This window comes from Cervus canadensis, chromosome 16 (genome assembly GCF_019320065.1).
Source record: "Cervus canadensis isolate Bull #8, Minnesota chromosome 16, ASM1932006v1, whole genome shotgun sequence".
Lineage (NCBI taxonomy): Eukaryota > Metazoa > Chordata > Mammalia > Artiodactyla > Cervidae > Cervus > Cervus canadensis.
The window spans coordinates 22,532,802-22,552,057 of record NC_057401.1 but is presented as its reverse complement, the minus strand read 5'-3'; the positions used below and the strand labels follow the sequence as shown (position 1 = coordinate 22,552,057).

At 41.0% G+C, this 19,256-nt stretch overlaps 1 long non-coding RNA gene across 1 annotated transcript; it reads right to left on the bottom strand.

The window, feature by feature from the left end:
- Positions 1–7,162: 7,162 nt before the first annotated feature.
- LOC122454628 lies at positions 7,163–18,979 on the bottom strand. Its single transcript, XR_006273457.1, has 4 exons — positions 18,892–18,979; positions 16,539–16,637; positions 15,361–15,437; positions 7,163–7,297 (listed from the first exon to the last, which is right to left on the bottom strand). It is a non-coding gene; the product is annotated as an uncharacterized LOC122454628 (long non-coding RNA).
- Positions 18,980–19,256: the final 277 nt, after the last annotated feature.

Below are 19,256 nucleotides of genomic sequence, written 5' to 3'. Positions count from 1 at the left end.
GGGGGTTATGCTGAATAATGCTGCTATGAACATTAGTGTACACATTGTTTTGTGAACATATGTTTTCAATTCTCATAGGTACACACCTAGAAGTGGAATTGTTGGGTCATATGGTAACTCTCTGTTCAGCTTCTTTGAGGAACTGCCAGGCTGACTTTCAAAGAGGTTGCATTGTTTTCCATTCCCACCAGCAATGTGTGAGGGTTCCAATTGCTCCACATCCTAGTAAAGATCCATCTGAGTAAATTTCGTTTAGGCAAACAGAATGCTGACCTGAAGAAATAGGAATGATACACTTCATACTCACGTAGCTAAAGTGCATGAGTCAAATAATCAGTAATGACCCCACCAATCTGCCTTTTAACATCCAAGAGTTCATGAAGAAAAGGCAAAAGAAAAGCAAATGACTAACTTGGGAATGAATGATTGATGTTATCTGTTAATTTTTTTTTAAAAAAAGCGTACATACTAGCTAAAGAGCCTGCAGTAAACTTGAAAGTTATCCAGCAGTGGCCTTGGCTTAAGCCTAAGCCATCCCCAGCTGGGGTTCAGATGTGTCTGGGCCTGTTTGGTGAACTGAGCTGCCAGAAACTGATTTTTAAGAGGAAGAATAAACTTGGGAGAGAGAACTAATTTAAGGGGAGAGAGACTTACACAGGAAAGCTTGCTAAGCTTTTGTTGGGAGGCACAGTTCCAAAAACATAGGACTCCCCAAACCCTGGTCTTGCCTCCGTGTACCCAGGACTGAGTCCCAGAAGAAAAAGGCCTGTATGTAAAATCTGAAAGCTTTATTTCCATGGTTTGACTTTTTGTGTCCTCTTAAAATTCATATGGAAATCCTAACTCCACCATGTGATGGTACTAGGAGGTGGGGATTTGAGGAGGTGATTAGATCATGAGGTTGGAGCCCATTAGGTCATGAATGGGCTTAGTGCTCTTATAAAAGACACCTCAGAGAGTTTCCTAGCCACCTGTGTCATGTGAGGACACAGCAAGAAGTCAGAAGTCTGTAGTGCTAAAGAGGGCCCTCCCCAGAACCCAACCAGGATGGCACTCTGATCTTGGACTCAAAGCCTCCAGAATTGTGACAAATTTTTGTTGTTTATAAGCCACCTTCCCAGGTGGCACTAGTAGTAAAGAACCCCCTTGCCAAAGCCAGAGATGTTAAGAGACGTGGATTTGATCCCTGGGTTGGGAAGATCCCCTGGAGGAGGGCACGGCAACCTACTCCAGTAGTCTTGCCTGGAGAATCCCATGGACAGAGGAGCCTGGTGGGCTATGGTCCATAGGATGGCAAAGAGTTGGACACCACTGAAGCGACTTAGCACACGTTAGCCATCTAGTCTGTGGTATTTCTGTTACAGCAACCTGAGTGGACTAAGATAATTATTCTCATCAAAAACTTTAAGACCCTGGATGAAAGGTGGTACTGCCTTAGTATTTCATTCATATAGATATATTACATAAAAGGGAGAGGACCTTCTCCCATTTTGTCCCCAAACTTCATGACATCCTGGTGGGGACTAGAGGTGAGGCTAGGAACAGGAGACATATGGATCATCACTATTTGTATTTTCAGAGTACACAGCAATCTGAGCAGTGTGGCCTAGGGAAATACAGGCTAACCGCTATTGAAAAAAAATAAAAAACAGGAAAAATAAGTGGGTAACAGAGGAATGAGCCAAATTTGAAATGAATGGCTAAAAACACATTGTTCTTTTGGGATGACTGGTAATCTTGTAAAATAATAATTTTTCCACCCCAAGAGTCTTTGCTATTGTGATAGCTGATGTAATAAAGCTGTTTAGTGGCCTTTCCCACCATAGGTTGCTGTGTTGTTCTCACATTTGGGAAATTTCCATTGCTTCAGAGTCAAACTTTCCCACAGTTTTCTATCTGTTGACGTCTGAGGTTATAGATGAAAATGTAACTAGCGGTCAATGGCAGGAAAAGTAAGTGGCTGATAGAGTGTGTAATAATAAAAAAATGAAGCAAGTTCAATTTGATCCAAGATGTTGAGTTAACACAAAGCCAGTGCAATAGAACCGGCAAGAGTAGCCACACCCTGGGTTTTCCCATCTCATGAGGGAGGTAAGTGAAACATGTGTTAATGCTGCCTTCTTGACATTAAGGGAATGAGACCTTGTGATCACACCTGTATGTTTCTAGGAGGATGATATACATTAAATTCAGGCCAGTGCTCTGTTTTGAAGATATCATGCATTATCATCAGACTCATTTTCCATCAAAGGACACTTTCTAACTTTTAAGAAAGAGATATTGGGTTGGCCAACAATTTGGTCAAATTTTTCCATAAGATGTTATGGAAAAATCCGAATGAACTTTTTGGCCACTGTACAGCTCTCACTCCATAAAGTTCTTGAACAAGTTTGGGGGAGGAGTGGGGAGGTGTTGTTGGAGTAATACCTGATGAGTCATGATCAGAGAACTTGCATATTCCCTCTGTGTGCGTGGGTCGGGGGTAATAGAGCCCAAGCACCCCTGGGGTTGACTGGGGAGGGGCCATATAGGTCCACAGTCCCCATAAAAAATCAGACAGGCTGAGTTTTGATCTCTTTTAGGTATTGGTTCTTGTCTAAAATGTATATTTGAACGTAGGGAGTTGCTACCAAAGAAAGGGAAAAGAGAGGGTGTGAGAGAGAGAGAGATTGAAAGAAGCCCCTTGCGCAAATGTTATAGTTTCTCAGGAGGGGCCTTCTCCTGGTTGAATCCTGGATATTAATCACAGTCACAGCAAACTCGGTTGCTGTTTTCCTTGCTCACACCGGGAATTCATCTGCTCCTGGCTCCCAGCACAGAGTCTTGGCAATACTCGTCATGGCTGCTTTGTTTCTGAGCTGCTTGGTGGAAACTGAGCAGAGCCCTTGGCTGGAGCCGTCACATCAACCCCTGGCTGACCTTCCAAACTGTACATCTCCACGGAAAGGGGAAGAAGGCTCAGGAGCCCCGGAGAGGAGAGGACTGTCTGGCTGGTCCCGTCCAGAACTGCGGAAGCTCTGCTCAGGACAGCGGAGTTTGCCAGAGTCAAGAAAGAGACACCGGCAATTCCTCTAGGGGTCAGAAAACTTATGGAAATGCCAAAAGATGACAAATCCAGAGGGCTTGGAAATTTGGTCACTTTTGCGCTCAGCTCCCTGACCTTTGGAAATGACGTATCACAGTATTGAGTCCAAAACCAGCTTTGATTGATTTTTGTGTTCATCTCTGCACTCAGGCATTTAAAGACACTGTAGAGAGGTCTCCTGTTTTCCACACATCATAATGGCATAAAACCAGGAGAGGAATAGTGACAGCCAGAAAGAATTACAAATAGAAATAGAAGACAAAAAAAAAAGTGTGTGTGTGTGTGTGTAGGGGTGGGGGGACTTACGGAGACATCTGTGGGCTTAATCAGTAACTTAATCTGACAATGCAAAACTTAACCAGTTCAGAGCAAACACAACCAGTTAGGCCCCTGCCTCTTAAGGAGCCCTTACCCCTTCCTCGGGCTTTTGGGCTCTTGAGCTAGCAACGGGCAGACATGGCAGTTCCTGCTGGCTTGAATCCTCTCTGGCCTCTGGAACAACGGCCAAGCACTTGATCATTCAGCATTCCCCCGTCCTGAGCTTCCAAAGGCTACACGTGGCATTATTGGGAGCTCTTTGTTATTAGTGGGCCTGGAATTGGCCTGCTGCATCCACATCTGGCCCCCAGATGGTAGGATTGACCCAGGTGTGCACTAAGCTGCAGGTTCCCTGTGATTATGGTCAGTCTGCCTGCCTAATCTTTTGCCTGGTCTCTGATTTTTTTTTTATTTGTTTTTTAATTTTTGCATTTAAAAAATTATTTTTAATTGAAGGATAATTACAATATTGTGTTGGTTTCTGTCATGCATCAACATGGATCAGTCGTAGGTATTATACATATGTCCCCTCCCTCTTGAGCCTCCTCAGCTTTTTCACTGGGACAAGATCTTGGTTCCGAGCTAGCTTGGCTGCCATGCCTGCCCTGGCTCCTGCCTGTCTGCTCATGCCATCTTCTCTCACTGCCTCTCCTCAACCCTACAAAAAAGTTGAGGCAACACTACAATGAATAGTTACGTATCTTTCATTTAGATTTACTGTTAGTACTTTGCCACACTTGTTTCTCTTTCTTCATCTTCCCATACACACAGACACACACAATTGTCTTTTTCTTTTGGCAGCACACCAATGGCTTGTGGGATCTTAGTTCCCCAACATCGGATGGAACTCACGCCCCCTGTAGTGGAAGTTCGGAATCTTAACTACTGGACGACCAAGGAAGTCCCACATAATTATCTCGATAATATCTTTTATGGCTATATATTTTTTTCAGTTCAAGATGCAATTAAGGATCACACATTGCATTTAGCTATCATATTTCTTTAATTTTCTTTAGTCTAGAACAACCCTCTTGTTTTTAAAATCTTTCTTTAAAAAAATTTTTTTTTTTGAGTATAGTTGATTTACATTGTGTCAGTTTCAGGTATGCAGCGAAATGAATCATTTACATATAAACATATATCTACTCTTTTTAAGATTCTTTTCCCATATAAGTCAGTACAGCGTGTTGAGAAGAGTTCCCTGTACTATATAGCAAGTTCTTCTTATTTATTTTTTACCTAATAGGGTGTCTTGACTTTGATATTTTTGAAGAGTTCAGGACAATTGTTTTGTTGAATGTCCACAGTCTGGATGGCTGAGTATCTCTTCCTGGTTAGATTTAGTGGGGCCACAAGGTCTTTTTTCCATCCTCTGCATTGCTGCACACGCAGCATTTTTGGCAGTAATACCTTCTAGGTCTGACTGCCTCTTAGGCGTAGGCTGTGCCCACTACATCACTACACAGAAACCGCCTCCCCACCGTCCCCACCAGAGATGTTGCAGCGAGAATGGCTGAGGAGCTAGTGTGCAGGGCAGACCTGGGCTCCCAAGGGCCTGGCAAGGTTGCTGCCACCAGATACCACTCTGACTACTCAGCCCAGTTGGATCGGTTCTAAAGGGAAGCAGCTTGAATCTTCTTTGGCTCCCACTTTCATTTGTCACAGATGAGTTATCGGATATGCTGGGCTCTTACAACTCTGTCATAGCCCAGTGGTACTCAGGCTGAGGAAACAAACGGGGCTGAGATCCCACAGAGGCAACATTTTAGAGGTCCCACAGGTCCAAAGGCTCTGGATCTAAACTTTGATATGTGGACAAAACTTCTGTACCCAAGTGGAAACTCCAGGCTGCTGTGATCAGCTTCAGAGACAAGAAGAACCAGGAGAAGTTGGGACCAGACGTCTGGCTGAGTTCAGGGATTTGGTAGGCTTCCCTTGTAGCTCAGTCAGTAAAGAATCTGCCTGCAGTGCAGGAGACCCGGGTTCGATCCCTGGGTTGGGAAGATCCCCTGGAGAAGGAAATGGCAACCCACTCCAGTATCCTTGCCTGGAAAATCTCATGGACAGAGGAGACTGGTGGGCTGCAGTCCATGGGGTCGCAAAGAGTCGGGCACGACTGAGCGATTAACATAACATAACAATAATATTCTGCCATTAGCAAGGAAACCAAGTTCCTCCTTGGAAAGGAAGCAGGGGTACGTAAGTTCAACAAGTCAAAGCCAAAACCCAAACCCCGAGCTCACATGGATTGGAGGAGACCTGGAACTAGGGGTTTCTCCAAGGCAGGTAACCTTTCCTATTATCCTATGCATCCTATGACTGAGCAACATGCTTGAAGGATGGGAGACACCCAACCTTTGCTATTGAATGAATGGATGAATAACTAAATTTAGATATAATTTCCAAAGAAGCATGGATGAATAACTAAATTTAGATATAATTTCCAAAGAAGCAAAGTCAAGTTCAGTATCCAAGAGTTCAATTTAATTGGGAGGATTTACAGAGGAACTAAAAAGCCTCTTGATGAAAGTGAAAGAGGAGAGTGAAAAAATTGGCTTAAAGCTCAACATTCAGAAAACTAAGATCATTGCATCTGGTCCCATCACTTCATGGGAAATAGATGGGGAAACAGTGGAAACAGTGTCAGACTTTATTTTTCTGGGCTCCAAAATAACTGCAGATGCTGATTGCAGCCATGAAATTAAAAGACACTTACTCCTTGGAAGGAAAGTTATGACCAACCTAGACAGCATATTGAAAAGCAGAGACATTACTTTGTCAAGAAAGGTCCATCTAGTCAAAACTATGGTTTTTCCAGTGGTCATGTATGGATGTGAGAGTTGGACTGTGAAGAAAGCTGAGCACTGAAGAATTGATGCTTTTGAACTGTGGTGTTGGAGAAGACTCTTGAGAGTCCCTTGGACTACAAGGAGATCCAACCAGTCCATCCTAAAGGAGATCAGTCCTGGGTGTTCATTGGAGGGACTGATGCTGAGGCTGAAACTCCAATACTTTGGCCACCTCATGCGAAGAGTTGACTCATTGGGAAAGACCCTGATGCTGGGAGGGATTGGGGGCAGGAGGAGAAGGGGACGACAGAGGATGAGATGGCTGGATGGCATCACTGACTTGTTGGACATGTGTTTGAGTAAACTCCAGGAGTTAGTGATGGACAGGGAGGCCTGGTGTGCTGCGATTCACGGGGTCGTGAAGAGTCGGACACGACTGAGCGACTGAACTGAACTGAAGAGTCGGTATCTGAGGGTATAGACGGGGAGGGATGGCAGAACATAGAATTTTGAGAGACATACATTGAGGGTAACTGAGTTGGAAAATGGAGTTGAGCCATAGTAAGTTGTTGAAATGTGTTATAATTCACCCTCGATTCACCTAACTCCAGATTTTTCTTTTATGATGAGCTCATCGGTGTCCTGGTTTTGTTCAGCTACTGTGTAGCCAGAAACGTGCCTATCCCATCAGGCACATGATCTGCCTCTGAGAAGCTGGGAAGTGGGGCCACAAAGATGATTTTTTCCCCCTTCCCTGCCCTGTTACACGTGGCAGAAACAGAAGGCGAGATGTGGACACACTCATACAATATCCAGGCTTTTCAAACAATATAAAGTGGCATGCAAGCTCACTCTCTAATATCATAAAACTGGGAGGGAAGCCCAGAAGTGGGAACAGAGAAATTCCATGGAAAGAAAGCTCAGGAAGCTCTTAATAAAACATAGCTTAAACATAAAAATTTGGCACTTTATTAAAAAAGGAAAATAGTGAGGGGTCGGTGACTGAGCCATGGACTGCGTTCAGCATCTGGAGAGCTGGAAGCTTCCAACGAGACCTGCTAGACTGATACAGGGGCTCTGGAAGATCCTTTAATGGATGTAAGTGCTGTGTAGGGGAAAAAAAAGACTTGTCAGGTGATTCAGAAGAAAAGTATTTTTAAGTTGAGAAGAGTGCAATTGTATTACCATCACCACATTTAGAGATGAATAAAAAAGGCACAGAGAAAGGAAGTGGGCTGTTACTGGGCCTCCCATAACTACAGTTCAGCTCAACATCCTTATATAGGTTTCTTTTTTGCACACATGCTCCTAGTTTAGGTTTCTAAAATCCATGGTTTTTATTTATAGGTTAAGCACACCCCAATTTTTCTAAATACTGAAGACGATGCTGGCCAGACCTTAATTTGGGTTATCACCATGCCTAGTGTCCCCTCCCTCCTGCTTTCCTGTCTGTGTCCCTTGAGGAACCTAGGTGGCCTCTTCGTTTTCTAAACTTTTGCAACTTTCTTATCCCCTTCTATCCTTTCTTTCTTCTCTCCTTCCTTCTTTCTATCTTTTTTTTTGTTTTGTTTTCGCCAACGTGTCAGTACAGCTGAGCCCTCCTGATCCCTGCTGGCTGCACAGACCCAGCTCCGGCTCCGTCCTTTTACTGGGGAACTGATGTCAGCCAGGTTGGATTACAGCCCGGCAGCCGTTCTGCTGCTAATGAACTGGCATGGAGAACAAAACACTGCAACTCTCCTGGAACAGTTTTGTCATCTATAGTTGGAGCACAGAAAACCTCGGGGTTTGGAAAAGAACAAATGTCACTGGAGTTTGCTTATTTGCCTTTGGGATGTCAAGACCCCCAGTTCACCACACCCTGAAAGTTTATCTGATTACAGAACTCCTGTAAATAACAAAAGGTTAAAGGAAAACCCCACCCTAGTAGCATTTCCCTACTCATTTCCCACCCTCCAGGCCTGGCTGGCAGGCTTGGGTCAGGAAAATTTTTATATTTATAGTCCTGTGAATAAGGGGACCAGACTTGGCCACGTCAAAAGGGCTGAGCGAATCTTGGAAAGCTGGGATTGAAAGAATGCTTCAGGAGCATTAAGGCCAACAGTTTCCTCTGGGTATGAGAAACTGAAGCCAGAGAGGTTGCTGGATGTTGAGGGTTGAATTGTGTCTCCTCAAAGTTCATGTATTGAAGTCCTAACACCCAGGATCTCAGAAAGTGACCTTATTTGCAGATAAAATCTTTACAGACATACAAGTTAAAGTGAGGCAATTGGGGTGCGTATAATCCAATATGAATGGTGTCCTTATAAGGAGGAGAAGTCTGATGTACACAGGGAGAACTCTCTGTGAACATGAAGTCTGCAAGCCAAGGAGAGGGGCAGGGAACAGATCCTCATCTCACAGCTTTCAGAAGGCAACAGCCTGGCCAACACTTTGATTTTTGGATTTCTAGCCTCCAGAACCGCGAGACAAAAACTTTTTGTTCTTTAAGCTCAGTTTGTGTTCCTCTTTTAGAGCAGCCCTAGCAAACTATTGTGTCTGAAATCTCAGTTCGAGAATGGCCACACAGGTTTGGTCTTCTAACTCCCTTGTCTAAGGATTCTTTCATCACATTGCCACCTGGATTAGATACATACTCTCAAAGGACTACATCAGAGAAAACAAGAATAGTTTTCAAGAGGGACAGTTTGTCTAAGAATTTGAGGAGCAATGTCTCTGATTATCCATGCTAGAATCTAGCTGGCAAATCCCTGCTAGAATCTTTATATGTAAATGTGTAAATCATAGGTCACGGTGAAACAATATTTATTTATTCAACCAAAGTGACAATAAGAGGTTTTTAAGGCCTTTCCATTGGTTCTAGTGGTAAAGAACCTGCTTGCCAATGCAGGAGATGTAAGAGACTCAGGTTCGATCCCTGGGTCAGAAAGATCCCCTGGAGAAGGGCACAGCAACCTACTCTGGTATTCTTGCCCGGAGAATCCCATGGACAGAAGAGCCTGGCAGTATACAGTCCATGGGATCACAGAGAGTCGGACACGACTGAATTGACTAAGCATGCATGCATACACAGCAAATACAGATCATTTAGAAGGCAAATGAATTTACAATTTGTTATCAAAAGTAGCTCAGCAGTCCAAGAAAACTTTGTGCTCTTAACAGAGGGAAAGTGAACCAAAATCCAGTCCTGCGCTGGCCCACTCTCAATAACAAAATTTATTTACCTATTTAAGTTTAATCCAATCCCAGGCTGCAATGTACAAAATTATTTTCTCAGGGCTCCCTTTCCACAAAGCTTCCACAATTTTCTGTGTCTATTTTAGTTTATCACTTATTTTTCTGTTCCATTTAGAAAACCAGCTCTAAGACAAAGTCACTCTTTCCCTTTAAGAAAATGTATTTCCATCTCTCATACCTTCTCTTGTTGAAAACACACATCCTACTTACCTTGCATACTGACATGTTTCCTTTATTGTTTCTAGTAGCTTTAATCACATATTACAACTTTAACCATTAAAAACTCTCTAGTGAAAACCAACAAGCAGCAAGTAACTGTAAACTGTTTGTCATACCAACATTTCCTGGTTGGCAAAATAACCTCTAGAAACTTGCATTGTCTGGTAGCAGAGTTTCTTTTCTCAGTGTGATGCCAGACACATGTCTAATAAACCCCGAACATATTTAGTTTTCCTCTTGTAAGAACACAAAAGTAGACCTGTTTAGCAATTAGTGTTCCAGTATTCTACCTTGTTTGAAATCACCTGGCTATCCCATGAATTCTCTTCATTTAATTTAATTTTAGCAAAACTCTAAACTTTCAAATTACCTGAAATCTGGAGAAACTATTTTAGATAGACATATCTAAAACATAATTACTTCTAAAGAAGTCACCTGAAAACTCTTATCTCATTTACCTTTATTTTATCATATGGAAATAACATACCAAGTTATCGTACCAGTGGAAATGGCTGATGCCTTGATGACTGAAACAACCCTTATTTGCTGATATGGCAAGTGACATTCTTTGTCCACAATGAAAAGATTGTCACTGTTCTTAGGTTTTGTCTTTTTAATTTAAAAAATTCTTTAAAAAATAAATAAATAAAATAAAATTTTAAAAAAATGAAATAAAATGTTTAAATGCTCATGCTTTTACAAAATAGGATTGATAGAAGATACTATGTTTTAAATAATATGCTTATTTCCCAGAATTAAAAGCTGCCAATCATTTGCTAGTGTCTCTCTTTTACTGGGCAGGGGGTGAGGGGAGAGTGTCATGAAATCCTAAATTCTGGGAGCCACTGATCACAAGCCCACAAGGGTTCTCTTTCCCTCTGTTAAGAGCACAAAGTTTTCTTGGACTGCTGAGCTACTTTTGATAACAAATTGTAAATTCATTTGCCTTCTGAATGATCTGTATTTGCTGTGTGTGCATTCGTGCTAAGTCAGTTCATTTGTGTCCAACTCTCTGTGATCCCATGGACTGTATACTGCCAGGCTCTTCTGTCCATGGGATTCTCTGGGCAAGAATACCGGAGTGGGTTGCTTTGCCCTTCTCCAGGGGATCTTTCTGACCCAGGGATTGAACCTGAGTCTCTTACATCTGGCAGGTGGGTTCTTTACCACTAGCACCAATGGAAAGGCCTTAAAAACCTTTTATTGTCACTTTAGTTGAATAAATAAATATTGTTTCACAGTGACGTGTGATCCTGTTTAACCAGGTATTTTAAAACCTTTTGATATCTTTGACAAACTTCCTCTAGTAAAATTCTAAATAAAGTTCTTTTGACCTCCAGCTAACTTTGGGATAGTCCAAAGGGCTCCTGAAACATCTCAAGAGACATATTAAATTAACTAGGATTATTTTTGTTAAATTACATGAAAACATTGTCAAATAAGTTGTGATAAAAAAAAACTCTTAGGTTAGATGTCTTTAATATATTACAAAATTTAGAAGGCATTCCTAAAATCTGATATGTCCTGGTATAATGTTATCAGGCATAGTTCTACTTATTACCTTAAAATGTTGTGCGTCATAGAAATATCCAAATTCCTTGTCAATTGCATTGTAATCAAATCTTTAATCATGCAACTTTAAGTCTTGTTGTTTATAATCATTGTTTTATTCTGATGCTTTCATAAAATGGAGATCTTCAAGAAGATTCATAAAAAGGACTTTTTGACAATTATGTTTCTGATAACTTTTTAGATCATACCACTGAACTGAGTAAGAAATTACAAAACTCTAATGGTGGGACTTCTCTGGTGGTGCAGAGGCTAAGACACTGAGCTCTCTATGCTGGGGGCCTGGATTCAATCCCTGGTCAGGGAACTAGACTCCCCATGCTGCAACTAAACGATCCTGCATGCTGCAACTAAGACCCGATGCAGCCAAATAATAAAATAAATAAATATTTTTTAAAAAACTCTAATGGAAAATCTGATGACTTCATCCAGATCAATAGGAACTAATTACTTAGGACTGAATGAACTGATAAATATGGTTTATAATTTTATGACTTTTTTTCTGAAATATACTGACTTTTAATTTTTGTTTCCTAGAAAACCTTTCCTCTTACACAAATTATGACCAACAAAAAAATTGATGAAGTATACCTTTACAAAAAAGATGATTTATCTTTTTATCTCTACCTGATCATTCCAGAACTTGGCTTCTCCAGCTGCCTGCCCTGTGGACTTAATGGCTTATTGTGACCAGGTTATAACTCATTATACTAATCGTTGTTTTAATGTGCTCTTTCTTGTTGTTTTCAAACTATTTATGCCATGTGCCTCTCTCTGCTGCTCTATGACTTTATTAATGTTGCTAGCTGTATTACTTATATCGTGTTTTATAAGATTGTTGCCTCCTGCATTATACAATGTGTAATCAGGTCTCCAATAAAATTAATGATGTCTCAAGACAGTTGATCATATATATAACTCTGCACAGAATAATTGTCATAGTGCAAGTCTAGGTATAAGAGGAAGCAACAAAGGGAAATATTTCTTGGATTATACTAAACTAGTAAGATCCAGAGAATTTTAGGTTGTTAGCACAGAGTGACCCATCGACAGAATTTTCATCTGGTGTAGAAAAAAGACTTCTAGTGCTGTGGGACAAAATTGCTCATGAAATGCCTCCCCAATGTTGTTTGATTTATGACCCAGATGAGGCCTTGTTGTTTGGTTTATGACCAAGGTGAGGCCCTGAGAACAAGAGTATTGCCTTATCAACAATAGGATGTTGCAACTATTATGTCATCAGCCACTGCCGCTGCACCCGGCAGTGTACCCTGAAGGGAGTCAGAATGGAGAAAAGCAAGATACTGGCCCTCGGTAGAGAAGATCGAAGGAATATCACAGGAGTAATTTCACTAAGCCCAGACTCTTACATCTTCTCATACATGCTAAGTCCATCAGTCTTGTCAAGACTCTTTGGGAACCCATGGACAGTAGCCCACCAGGCTCCTCTGTTCATGGAATTTTCCAGGCAAGAATACTGGAGTGGGTTGCCATTTTCTACTTTATCTTCTCATACGTAGTAAAGCACTAACTTCGTTAACTTGAATTGTCTGTTTTAAATTAACAGGAATCGTTTGCTGTTTGACTACCTGTTTTTTGTTTGTTTTGCCAAAGCTCCCGTGCACTCTGACTCCCCTCTCACTCGTCAGCACAGTCCCTCAGAACCGTCTGAGGCTTACGTCCTCAGTCAGCCTGCCCAATAAAACATAATTCTCAGCTTATACGTTGTGCTTTTTTTTCAGTCAACACCATCAAACTACATTTGATAATCCTGAAGTGAAATACTTTTTGAAACAAGGTTATATTTACCATTTCTTCAAGTGGAAAAATCACAACATAATATTTTATTTCTCACTGCTGCCTCTGGTACAGTTACTGGCACTTGAGCCAACCTGTCTGCCGCCCCAGGCTCTTTTAGCAAGCCCAGAACCCCATGACTTCAGCTAGATGATGTCAGATATGACAGGGATTTCGTGACCTGGGATTCACCTCTTCCCTTTATAGCTCCCTTGTCTCTACAAAAACAGAAGAATCTTTGCATCTTTTTAGCGAGTGAAGAATTAAAATTCATTATTGCTAATAGGAAGCTCCTTAAAATGCTTTGTTTGCTAGTATCAGTTCTCAGAAAGATATGTCCTCCCCCACTATGAAAGTGATGTCTTAGTTTGAGTTCTTCCAGAAGCAGATTCTGAGTCACGGATTGGCGTGCAAGAAGGTTTCTGGAAGGTGATCCTGGTTGGGGAAGGGGGATGTAAGACAGTTAGGAAGGGGATCTTGGTAGAGGAAGGGAGATGTGAAACAGAGGAGCAGTTCATAGGGAGGAAGCCTTAACAAATCCTCTGCCACTGGGCAGCTGGGAAGCTCTTGAAAACTGCAGAGTGCCCCTTGGAGTGTTGTAGCACAATTCCCACCTGTCACTTGGTAAGTGATGCTTCTGAGGGCATAAATCGCCCAGCACTTGTCACTTGCCCCATGCCCAAGCCACGTGAGTCTGCAGCCAGAGCAAAATCTTTAGGAAGAGTCACAGAAGTCGCCTGCTTTAAATAGAGCAGAGAATGTGGGTGGGAGACCAAAAGCATCTGCTATCTGCACTTATGTAACCTCTGAACTCTTGATATGAAATCATATCATGGACCCTGCCCTTTGACAGAGAAAGCAAGAAGAACTATGACTCATCTTAGCTGTAAAAGGAAAAAGGAAGGGCCTTCTTCCCCAAACAGCCACATCCTAATTTCCCATGGGTGGCCAGACCACCTTAGATAACTCTTGTCTCAAATCTGTGGGCAAGACCACTGATGCACATCATGATGATAAAATGCATATATCCAAGACACAAATCTTCCACTAATACCATGGGACTTTTACTAACAATGGCCTAGACCAGAGACGGCAAACTGATTACACCTGCATGTCAACCCTGATCCATTATTGGGGGCTACCCAGAGAACTGTGTTGCGAAGAACTCTGAAAGGGTTCGTCACTCAATCATTTCTGACTCTTTGAGACCCCGTGCACTGTAGCCCACCAGGCTCCTCTGTCCATGGAATTCTCCAGGCAAAAATACTGCAGGTATCCAGGCAAAAATACTGGACGTGGGTTTGCCACATCCTTCTCCAGGGGATCTTCCCTACTTAGGGATCGAAGCCAACTCTCCTGCATTGCAGGCAGATTCTTTACTGTCTGAGCCACCTGGGAAGCCCAGAGAATTCTGAAGCATGGAGAGAAAAAGTGGCTTGATCATGGATTAGGACAGCTGGATACCAATATATAAGGGTGCAAAAAAAAAAAAAATTACTGAAAAGCTTCAAAATTCCACATATAATGAGGCAGAGAAAGTTGTATTTTGCAGATCTTTTCAGGAACATTATATATGTACATATGCTACTGAAAGGAATATTTTCATAAGATCCTTGGAGGTTGTGTGTGGGTGAGACACACAATGAAACCCTCAGGAGGCAGTGTGCTCTAGTTAAATCATGAGTAGGAATCGGGTGGGTGGAGACAGTCTACTTTTGTGGGGTTTTTTTTTGGCTGCTTTGTGTCTTAGTGGCAGCACGTGGGCTCCTCTCTAGTTGTGGTGCCTGGGCTTAATTGGTCCACAGCATGTGGAATCTTAGTTCCCCCACCAGGGATCGAACCCATATCTCCTGCATTGGAAGATGAATCCTTAACTGCTTGACCACCAGGGAAGTTCCAAGTATAGATTTTATTGTTGACACAGTAGGCAAAATTACATTTAAAAGTCTTTTAAAATGTCCTAAAATCACTAGTATCTGGGCCCTCAAAAGCTTAAATACTGTACAGCTAAGCCCCCAAATGCATATATGATACAACTGTTCTACTGTAATACAGGATCTCTAACTAGCCTTCCAAGGTGTCCACAGGGGTCAGGTCTGGTAAGCTGAAGGCTTTTATTTTGCTGAGTGATTGTATAACCTGGTGGCTGCCCTTAGCTGCTTTTCTTACACTTCCCACACCTAGTGCTCTGTTCTTCCTCTCATTTTCAATATTCACAAAGTGAATAAGTTAGGTCCCCATCTCACATAGTACAGAAAATTACATTTCAGATAGATTAATGAGCTACATGAAACTGACCACAATTATTTTAAAAACTTAAATGGGGCAGGGGAGGGGCGTGTTTACCTGGTGGTCCAGTGATTACCATTTGGTATTTTCACTGCCATGGCCTGGGTTAAATCTTTGGTCAGGGAACTGAGATTCTTCAAGCCATGTGGCATGACCAAAATAAGAAAAAAAAAAAAAACAAACTTAAATTAAAAGTTTGAAAATATCCAGTGTTGGCAAAGATGTGCTGTCATGGGTACAATTTCCTAAGAGGACTATTTCAATGAAAATTTTTACTTAATTTCTGGTTATCTATTCTGAAAAATACTAAGTAAATACTAAGATACCTATATAAAGTTATTCTTTGCAGTATTGTTTATAATAGTGAAAAAAAAAAACTGGAAATAACCAAGATAGTTCTCAAAGAAATATGGCTAAATAAAGATGCCTCCTTATAGGATGTTACACAACTTTTAAAAAAATGAGGTAAATGTATACACATTGAGAGGGAAATAGTTCTAAGACACATCAAAACTTGCCTGAATTCAATGTCTTCATGTGTAAGATGGGGAACTTGGACTAAAAAAATCTCTTAGATTCCTTCGTTCTATAAAAGGGAAGTACATCATATCACTCAAGAATTTTGTGCTCCCCAAAATAGAACTGTGCCCTGTTCAACTTTTTCCCTTGGAAAATCTAAAATTCACAAAACCAATAACTCCCTCTCTACTTTTTCTCCTTTCTCAAGGTTAAATCTTTCTTTCTCAATTCAGATGATCAAACCATCTCAAAATCTAAACATCAATAATAGAACTCTGAGAGTAAATATGTTCAAACAGATTTACTAAGCGAGGGTTTCATATGCATGGGTTTGCATGGGTTTCACAGATAATACTCTAGAGCTAGGAATTCAGCTGTTCACTCTCTATACCTTCTGTGTGCTGTTGGTGACGTTGATCAACAATGACCTGCTTGGCCAGAAGAGGGCTGTGTTTATATGGGGAGGGGAGGTCTATAAAGATGTCACCAATGACTGGGATGTCCCAGAGAAAATTGGTTCCAGTTAGAGGGGATTCCAAATTTACATGTGTCAGAAACAATCTCCTAGAAACTGATAACATAGAAAGGATTTCATTTTAAACAAGCAGGAAAGATAGCCCAAGGAAGCAGAAGTTTCGTTTCCATTCTGACTAGATTTCCATAACCACTTGAGAACTCAGAGTTCCTTTGTTGCCCGGGTAGGAAATCTGCTTAACCTTTCTGGGCCCCAGCTTCCCCATATGGAAGGCAGGTATGGAACTTCTGACTCATCTTTCAGGATCATCTTGAAGAAAGGTGAATATTAGAAAAGCCTTCTGAAAACAGAAGAGAATACATCAATCACTGACGGAAAACGAGGACATAGAGCATAACAATAAATTATCTACTGCCTAAGAAAGTCCTGGATCCAATATAGACAATCATTTTTGTTCTTATTTACAGCCAGAGAGGCCTCTGAAGTTCATTAGAGTCTGGAATTACTTCATACACTGCGCTGGAAATTTCAAAGGAAAATTTCAAGAAATTTTAAAGGAAACTTCCAAATCCACTAGCTGGTCTGTTCTTCACTAGATGTTAGCTGGAGAATTTACTTTTAAAAATCGGGCTGTATTTTGCACTGGTTGAGCCAAATTCTGCCTCTATCTCTGAGCAGCTCTTGCTGTTGTCAGTGTAGTTCTGTGTGTGGACAGGAGAGAATATGGCCCATTGTCCTTCCAGATGCAAATTATGGTCCTGATTCAACAAAAAACATCTGTCTTCCACACAGGCAAAGAACAGACTGTGAAGCCAGACTGATCTTTTGTGACATGGCACCCCACTCTTGCAGGAATTCACATTGTGGTTGGTGATTAGCTTTAAAAAAAAAAAAGAAAAGAAAAAAGGATTCTGCGAGGCACATAATTTGTAATTTTTCTGTTTTGAGGACTGTGCCAATGCTAAAATCGCAATTCAATTTTACTTAGAATAAACATAGTTTTTTGAAAGAGAGAAAGGATTTTGAAAGAAGAAATTGTTATTGGTCTGACATGGCAGTACAGGACGAAAGTTCATGCTTCATTACGTCATTCTCTCTGGACCTTTGGGAAACCAATACCCAATAAAAAGCAGTCTAAGTAATATAACTGATTTCATAACTTCCTAGTTATGAAATTTCATAACTTTCTAGCTATCAGTAGTCACTGATCATTCTTTCATTGAAGGTATGAATGGCTGAAATTAAGTGTTGGTGGACTACATATAGATCACACTCTTCAAATTAATAAAATACATTTGATCCCTATCTACTTGTAGTAGAATAATACTATAACTTTTATCTTATAGTTCTCCATTCTTTGTGTTCCTACCCCTCTCCCAGCATTTCAGCAGCAGTGAGGTCTTTTGTTTTGTATTGCTCCTAATGTAGAGTCTAAGCAGCTAAAATGCAGAGAAAGAAACTGATTAAATGTCTAGCTTTGAGTTTTAAAAACTTGACTTTGATGATCAAGAGGAAATATGGAAGAGGGTGCCCAAGTCACTGCACCATAGTTAGTAACGAGTACTCTGATTTTTTTTTTTGTTGTTGTTGTTAATAGTAGTTGTTAGAAAATGTTTTCTGTCGTTTTATGACTGTTAGTCATTTATACTTCTTCTTTTGTGAGTTATCTATTTTTATGTTCTTCCCATTTTTGAACTGGAATTTTAGATTTTTCTCCATTATTTACTTCCACATTGATATGTCATTATATGTAGCCAATATTTTCCCAGTTTGATATTTCTTTTTAAATGTAGCTTATGATTTTTTTGATCTGTAGAGTTTAACAATTTATGTAATCAAGTATACAGCTTCTCCCCCCAACCCCCAACCACCATATGATTTCCTCTATGGCTCATAGTTCTTATTCAGTCACAGCTGAGATAAACATTCACTCATACTTTCTTTTGTTTGTTGCTTGATTTGTTACAACAAATTCTTTTTCTAGCAGGTATCTTATTCATTCCATTAACAAGTATCTCTTGAGTGTCCATCTATGTGTGACAAGGTAACACGATAAAAGAATCAACAAAACACCTAGAGAATAACAATAGGCAATTACCAAACAGCAGAGGAGGGATGGGGAAGGAGGTTTGGCTGCTCTTGGTACAGTTTTTTTCCTCTAATTGGAGGATAATTGCTTTACAATATTGTTCTGGTACAGTTTCGAGCCCAGTGAAATTAGTCAGGGTTGAAACCACTGAAACCTTTCTAAACCTTAGCTTTTTTTTTTTCTCAGAAAATTCTCTTGTGTTAACTTGATAAACTAAAACAACTTCTGTTGCAGGCTAGATCTGATTAGTTAAACCATAGAGCACGAACCATGTCCCAGGTACTAGGCAAAAAGTCATCAGAAACAAAGGATCTGAGAGAACTACTTGAGAAGGTCTTAGAGAGAAAACAAACAAAAAAATAACAAAACAACCTTCACCAAGATTTCAAGTCAGGATTCAGAGTGGCAGAGTTGTCTGAGATGATTTAGACTTGGCCTTTGCATAATAAACAATAAAGGAAACAGAACGATCAGTAAATGAGAAAAAAAGGAGAACAATCTTAACTGTAATTGAAGAGGCTCCGAGTGTTTCTTGAGAGTGTTGTCACCCAAATTTAGCCTGACACTGCCTTTGGGCTCAGCCTGTGGTCTGGGTCCAATGGGCAGGAATTAGAACTGCTTTGTGGGAGCACGATTTGCTGCTAGGCCTTGGGCAATGGCCTGACTGGAGGTCCCAGGGCTGACTTGTCCCTGGAAGCTGTCCCAGTTGGGCCTCATTGCTTAATGTTTCAGAGCTGCTGTGCGCTGGACTTTCTATCACATTTCATGCTGTCTCCTCCCATGGCACACCCAGAATCACCCTTGGACATTCAGTTGTAAGAAATTCCTGGAAAACTGACAAGGGAGGGATGGGGAAACTGCAACCTGCTG